Genomic DNA, 7850 nt, shown 5'->3' with positions numbered 1-7850 from the left:
GGATTCAGTGGCTGCAGTTGGGGGTGTGCTGCACTCATCTGAAGGCTGAAGGTATGAGTAATATCTCACCGCACAGTTGTGACAGACAACCTGTTGGACATGTTCAGTGACCTAAAGTTATCATTAGCGTCTTTCATGCTGCTGTTTGTTTTAAGTGACTCCAAGGTAACCAAACAGACAGCTTAAGACGCGTTCAGAAGATAATGTTTTTTTCTATTTGTATCTAACGCTGTTTATATGTGGTGCAATCATCTCTTCAAATACGGATTATTGAGATGAGATAATGAGGGCAGTAAAATCAAATAAACTACACTATAATTCTATATTGGTCACAAAACTGAAATAACTGCATTAGTCCCCCTCGTTTCAAAAGTATTTTTGTTACTAAGCGAAGTGTTGAAAGAGTGTGTTTAGTGAGATCCTGTCCATTGGAGGTTTTTTGGACCGGTCAGACCAGACCCTAGACCCACTAAACTCTCACTGTGTTTCTTTTCTCAGGAATTAGCTCCGAGCTTTGTAAAGGTCGAAAGTCCTGACTCGGTACTGGAACTGAGGGTCAAAGCAATAGGTAGACACTGAGTGATACAAATAATGTCACGTAGACACTTTTCAACCATTAAAACACGTAGATGAAAATTATCAGATGATTCTTCTTAGTTCTGCAGTTTTGAACAGAAAGTCAATAGACCCATTTATATTACTAAGCCATTTTTTTTTTTAAACCTAAGGTATGTTCATGTTTTTTCCATCAATCTATATTTGGATCTGATTTTAGTGACATTTGAAATGTGCTTCTTTAGCACATTGTCTTACATGTTGTACTATGTTATCAAACTAAAGCTGTTTCCAGTCAGCTGACCCACCTCCATTTGCACATACGTTGAATGGCACGATCGACCATGTGAGCTGTCTCCAATTGCGGCCCTATCTGACAATTGCATCTCAACAGAGCAACTGGCGACTGCCTGACTGTCACAGTTATCTCAGTGGCATCAAAGTGAGCAAAGTCTTCCGTGTTGAATCAAGTGATCAAAGAAAAAAAGGAACGAGTATTCGACTGATACTTGACATGGTCTAATAGAGGGATTATGGATTTGGTGTTATAAACCCATGTAAAATCAATTTCATCTTGATCCTGCAATCCAGTCTCCTGCCAAAAAATAGATAATGGCTGGATAAGTGCCCATTGTAGAAAAGTGATGAAGGATAAGAAGATTATGACTCTAAGGAGGACATCACAGTTAAAACTTTTTTTCTTCCTTTCAGGCCTTGGGGATTAATTTTTCAAATTGAAAACTGAGCATTGTTCCACTATTTGAAGTCTAAGTGAAGTCTGCCAGTGTTGTTGAAAACTGGACCTTCCTGATGTGCCTGCTCCCATTAAGATTTAACTAAATATATCTCCAGAGACATCAATCCAAACCATGGACACTTACAGAACAGCAACATGTGACTAGAGCATAGCTCACATGCCACAAACGATAATGATCTGAAGCTATCATAATACCGCTTTTGTCACATGTTAGAAGAAAAGGTTAAAGTATTTCAACAACGCACAGCATAGCAATTCACTACAATTATCCTTGTCATTGTAGCTCTATGCATTATGAAATTAATTGATTAATATCCCGTGCTTCGGTCATAACTGATTTATGATACTCTCAGGCTTTTTGATTTTGCTTCAGGCTTTGTGAGTTTTTGAGTTACCTCGTCACTAAATGTCACCCTAAAGCTACTTTGCATCTGCAAACTGCTTTGAAAAGTAGTGCAAAACTATCAAGTAATCCAAGAATTCAGGAAAACATTCTTGAAAAACACAATTTATTTACAAAAAAAACAGTATATCATGATATTTTTGACTTGATTGATCTTGATTTTGGATTCAATTTCATATTTCTATAGGTGCAGAATGTACCATGCATGTCACCTGTTTGCCTCCATCAAGATGTTATTGTATTGTCTAGAATGTTCCATCATGTGAAAAATTCCAGGCACAACAGTAAAGGCCAATTCATACTTCATAAGAAGCAAGAGGTGTGTTTGTGTACCTCGGGCTGCGAGAACGACAAGTTGGTTTCGGCTCTGGCTTTCAAACTTCTACCTGGAGAACTGTCCAGGTAGAAGTTTGTTGTTGTCATGTTTAGTACTGACTCTGGCACTGCAGCCAAACTCCTCTGGACCCCGCCCCTCGTGAGCCCCGACAACTGTTTCCACGCTGTTGCTATGGACATTATTATCACAGACAGCTCAGTTGATATCGTTTAGCCCAGTGGTTCTCAAGCTTTTATTTTTCTGGTGAGCCACTTTTTCTAATTGGTCAGATGTGCGGGTAAATCAGTTCACACACAGAGAGACAGAGGGGACAGAGGGGACAGAGAGGACAGAGGGGACAGAGGAGAACGTATGTTAAGCTACAAAATGCTGCGTGTTTTATCACAATCACTCCCATATTCACAGTGATCATACAGGTTGGAGCGCGGATGAACTGACCAACAAAGGCTGTGAGAACAAAATCATGGCACTTTGTTCAAACAGCCTGAGGCGCACGGACACACTTCTTGCCTCTTAAGAAGTATGAATTGGCCTTAACATCTCCATGGGGACCTGCAAGTGACGGACCAGACAAGTTACACAGTGAACATTGACAAAATTCCTCCAAAGTTTAAACTCTGCTCCTGAGCGCACAATTAAACTGTCCTGGGACTGGCTGTACCTGACAGTTTGGAAAACAACAAGAGAGAACTGAGTTTGACCAGAAAGAAAAGTTAAGTTAGGTCATTAAACGCTGAATATTGACACAGCCTTGAATGCATAAACCCTTCATATTGGTACTTTAGGCTGAAACAGACATAAGTATTAGACATCTAAACTGGAACGCGTCTGTATCTGTCGGCTAATCAAGGTCCCACTAATTTAAATAAAATGGAGAATTGCTGAAATCTCCATAATGCAATCACAGCTGGAGATATATTTTAAAAGAGAGATTTTAACATTTCAATTTAGTGCATTAAATAATCACTAAAAGAAAGTGAGTTTTAGAAGAATATATAGATACGATCTGGAATGTTCTTTGTGTCACTGAAGCCTCAGCAGTTAATGACGTATCGTTTCTTGGTATTTGTCCTTGTCGTACATTGATTAAAAACACATGAGCGAAACATGGCAGGCACAGGCTTTACCTGCTTGGAGTTTGGGATGGGTATTGATTAAAATGAAGGCAAGGCAAGTTTATTAGAGCACAATTTGTTCACAAGGCAATTCAAAGTGCTTCACACGACACGAAAAAATCTAATTAAAACCACAATGACATGACACAAATCACAACAAAACAGTTTAAGACATAAAAGATGAGAATGCAAAGAAAATCATTTCAGTCTTATGCACAGCTAAACAAAACTGTTTTTAGCTTCGATTTGAACATTACCAGAGTAGAGGCCTGTCTCACGACTTCAGGAAGAATGTTCCAGATTTTAGCTTCACAAAACTGAAACACAGATTCCCCATGTTTAGTCCTGACTCTGGCACCAGCAGGAGGCCGGTCCATGTTTAGTCCTGACTCTGGGCACCAACAGGAGTCCGGTCCATGTTTAGTCCTGACTCTAGGCACCAGCAGGAGGCCGGTCCATGTTTAGTCCTGACTCTGGCACCAGCAGGAGGCCGGTCCATGTTTAGTCCTGACTCTGGCACCAGCAGGAGGCCGGTCCATGTTTAGTCCTGACTCTGGCACCAGCAGGAGGCCGGTCCATGTTTAGTCCTGACTCTGGGCACCAACAGGAGTCCGGTCCATGTTTAGTCCTGACTCTGGGCACCAGCAGGAGGCCGGTCCATGTTTAGTTCTGACTCTGGGCACCAGCAGGAGGCCGGTCCATGTTTAGTCCTGACTCTGGGCACCAACAGGAGGCCGGTCCATGTTTAGTCCTGACTCTGGGCACCAACAGGAGACCGGTCCATGTTTAGTCCTGACTCTGGGCACCTGCAGGAGGCCGGTCCATGTTTAGTCCTGACTCTGGCACCAGCAGGAGGCCGGTCCATGTTTAGTCCCGACTCTGGCACCAGCAGGAGGCTGGTCCATGTTTAGTCCTGACTCTGGGCACCAACAGGAGTCCGGTCCATGTTTAGTCCTGACTCTGGGCACCAACAGGAGTCCGGTCCATGTTTAGTCCTGACTCTGGGCACCAGCAGGAGGCCGGTCCATGTTTAGTCCTGACTCTGGGCACCAGCAGGAGGCGTCCATGTTTAGTCCTGACTCTGGGCACCAACAGGAGACCGGTCCATGTTTAGTCCTAACTCTGGGCACCAGCAGGAGGCTGGTCCATGTTTAGTCCTAACTCTGGGCACCAACAGGAGTCCAGTCCATGTTTAGTCCTGACTCTGGGCACCAGCAGGAGGCGGTCCATGTTTAGTCCTGACTCTGGGCACCAACAGGAGACCGGTCCATGTTTAGTCCTGACTCTGGGCACCAGCAGGAGGCTGGTCCATGTTTAGTCCTGACTCTGGGCACCAACAGGAGTCCGGTCCATGTTTGGTCCTGACTCTGGGCACCAACAGGAGTCCGGTCCATGTTTAGTCCTGACTCTGGGCACCAACAGGAGTCCGGTCCATGTTTAGTCCTGACTCTGGGCACCAGCAGGAGACCGGTCCATGTTTAGTCCTGACTCTGGGCACCAGCAGGAGGCGGTCCATGTTTAGTCCTGACTCTGGGCACCAACAGGAGACCGGTCCATGTTTAGTCCTGACTCTGGGCACCAACAGGAGGCCGGTCCATGTTTAGTCCTGACTCTGGCACCAGCAGGAAGCCGGTCCATGTTTAGTCCTGATTCTGGACACCAGCAGGAGGCCGGTCCATGTTTAGTCCTGACTCTGGGCACCAGCAGGAAGCCGGTCCATGTTTAGTCCTGACTCTGGACACCAGCAGGAGACCGGTCCATGTTTAGTCCTGACTCTGGCACCAGCAGGAGGCCGGTCCATGTTTAGTCCTGACTCTGGCACCAGCAGGAGGCCGATCCATGTTTAGTCCTGACTCTGGCACCAGCAGGAGGCCGGTCCATGTTTAGTCCAGACTCTGGCACCAGCAGGAATTCGATCCATGTTTAGTCCTGACTCTGGCACCAGCAGGAGGCCGGTCCATGTTTAGTCCTGACTCTGGCACCAGCAGGAGGCCGGTCCATGTTTAGTCCAGACTCTGGCACCAGCAGGAAGCCGGTCCATGTTTAGTCCTGATTCTGGACACCAGCAGGAGGCCGGTCCATGTTTAGTCCTGACTCTGGGCACCAGCAGGAAGCCGGTCCATGTTTAGTCCTGATTCTGGCACCAGCAGGAGGCCGGTCCATGTTTAGTCCTGACTCTGGCACCAGCAGGAGGCCGGTCCATGTTTAGTCCTGACTCTGGCACCAGCAGGAGGCCGGTCCATGTTTAGTCCAGACTCTGGCACCAGCAGGAAGTCGATCCATGTTTAGTCCTGACTCTGGCACCAGCAGGAGGCCGGTCCATGTTTAGTCCTGACTCTGGCACCAGCAGGAAGTCGATCCATGTTTAGTCCTGACTCTGGCACCAGCAGGAGGCCGGTCCCTGAGGTCGTCAGAGTCTGAGATGGTTCATATGGCACTAACATGTCTGAGATGTACTTTAGTCCTCGGCCATGGAGAGACTTGGATACAAGCAGAGTTGCTTTAAAGCAAATTAACATCTAGATTTTTTTCATCAACATTACTCCAACAATATTTGATCAAAACATCAGGAATGTGCTAAAATATGTCTGTAAATGTCTTGGTTGAGGTTCAATAGCACAAATTACTCTAGATCAGGGGTGGGCAATTATTTTCCTCTGAGGGCCATATTCAAATCCAGGCAAGTAGCGAAGGGCCGACCCGCGATCAGTGGTGTGAAAAAAATAAAATAAAATATAACTTTTCTGTCAAATATTGGCTATCGATATTATATATATATATATATATATATATATATATATATATATATATATATATATATATATATATATATATATATATCATATATATATATATATATATATATATATATATATATATATCATATATATTGAATATTGGCTATTATTTAATTCACTTCATGTCATCTTTATAAGGATACAAGTGCAGACAGATGTTACAGACAGTTAAAAAATAGAATCTAAAATCTTTCTAGGGGCCGGATCGAGGGCCACATCCCAGATTTATATATATATATATATATATATATATATATATATATATATATATATATATATATATATATATATATATATATATATATATATATTACTTGGCATGTTTAGCGGGCCGGATTATAAACTTTATACTCATTATTCATATTTTGCCATAACAACGATTTCAATAATATATATTTTTTAATATACATTTCCCACCTGTACTCAGTAGTGAAGTTACTTTCAAGTGAACACAATTTTTAACAAGGCAACAAAAATTTGACCACACCATCTGGGCCTTCTCAAGTCTGTGAGTAAGTCATGATTAAATAGACAGTACACAATAACAAAGCCTCTGTGTTTGTGACTTTATTACAGGGCATATTCTCAATTCTTCAGTTCTGTGCATTATTCACTTGGTGTTATCAGAGATCTTGTGACACATGCTGCCGTGCTTTGATTAATAGACTAAAATGGGTTGTGTGTGGCACTGGAAAAAAGGTCTCAAAAACTATTGTATGTATCTCATCAAACAAGCAATCGACTTAACGACTAAAGGCTCGATTTGGAGCTTGATTGCAGCTTAAAGCAACAGCGCATAACTTCCTGGAGGTGGTCCAACACTGCATGATTCAGATAGAAACCTTACTTTGCAACAGTCTCCATACGTTTTAGGCCACACTGGGAAAGTGTAGATAAAGAAACAACATTTCCAGAGACAAGCAAAAAGGACAAAGTACTTGTCAGGTTTGTGGAGATGCAAGCCTACAAACAGCGAGGACACGTGTGTTTCTATGTTTTACAGGGTAATAAAAACAGGTATAATTAAAGAAAGAAAGAAAAAAACATGCATTTTGTTGTTTCTTTTTTAAATTAAGAGATTGAGTTTTAAAATAAGCACACATAAATAAACAAAGGCTGACTCTGAATAATGTGGCTTTCCCCACAGTTGTACTTTCAATATCCATAATAACAGAGAAACATGAATTAATACTTTCTCTTTAGGTTTATATGAAAGGGTTTGAGTAAGAGATATCTTTAGAATTACAAGATATATATGTTGGCTTAACAATTGTAGTTCTATATTAAGGTAAAAATAGGCAGCATTTAATGGCTTCTTCCTGTACGTAAGCCTACGTAAAAAAAAGAAAAGAAAAAAGAAACAACCAATGGCCTATGTCAATTTTATGGGCCTATATTAAGCATTAAATTAAAATATAAATAAACAATAACATATTGTACATTAAACATGCGATATTGTGACTGTATTGCTTTGTTTAGTGCGTTAGTTATAATTCTAATGTGATTTATTCAATTAAAATAAGCTTTTTAACAAGAACATATTTGTATTTACATAATGTAGGCCTTGGACTTTCCTTTACAACTGAAATATAGGCTACGTAAAGTAAACCGTTTTTATATTCTGTACTATCTTTTGACATTCCCTTCATCAACATGACTTCCGGTTTGATGTAACTTGTTGAACCCATCACGTTTTCTGCACATAACCTGCACCGCCTCTCATATCATCATGTGCACAAGTGGGTTTGCGCTTAAAAAAAAACATGCCTTTCTATGATTAGCTGACAGGTGAGCCAGCCCCGCGGCACACCCCTCTCCAGGACCATAAATCTTTTAGGTGAGTTTCTCCTGAAGACAGAGGCAGCGCAGACGCATCTGAACGAAC

Source organism: Eucyclogobius newberryi, unplaced genomic scaffold (assembly GCF_026437365.1).
Source record: "Eucyclogobius newberryi isolate DKJ021-1_F unplaced genomic scaffold, fEucNew1.0.hap1 SCAF_5, whole genome shotgun sequence".
Classification (NCBI taxonomy): domain Eukaryota; kingdom Metazoa; phylum Chordata; class Actinopteri; order Gobiiformes; family Gobiidae; genus Eucyclogobius; species Eucyclogobius newberryi.
This window is presented reverse-complemented; position numbering follows the sequence as displayed.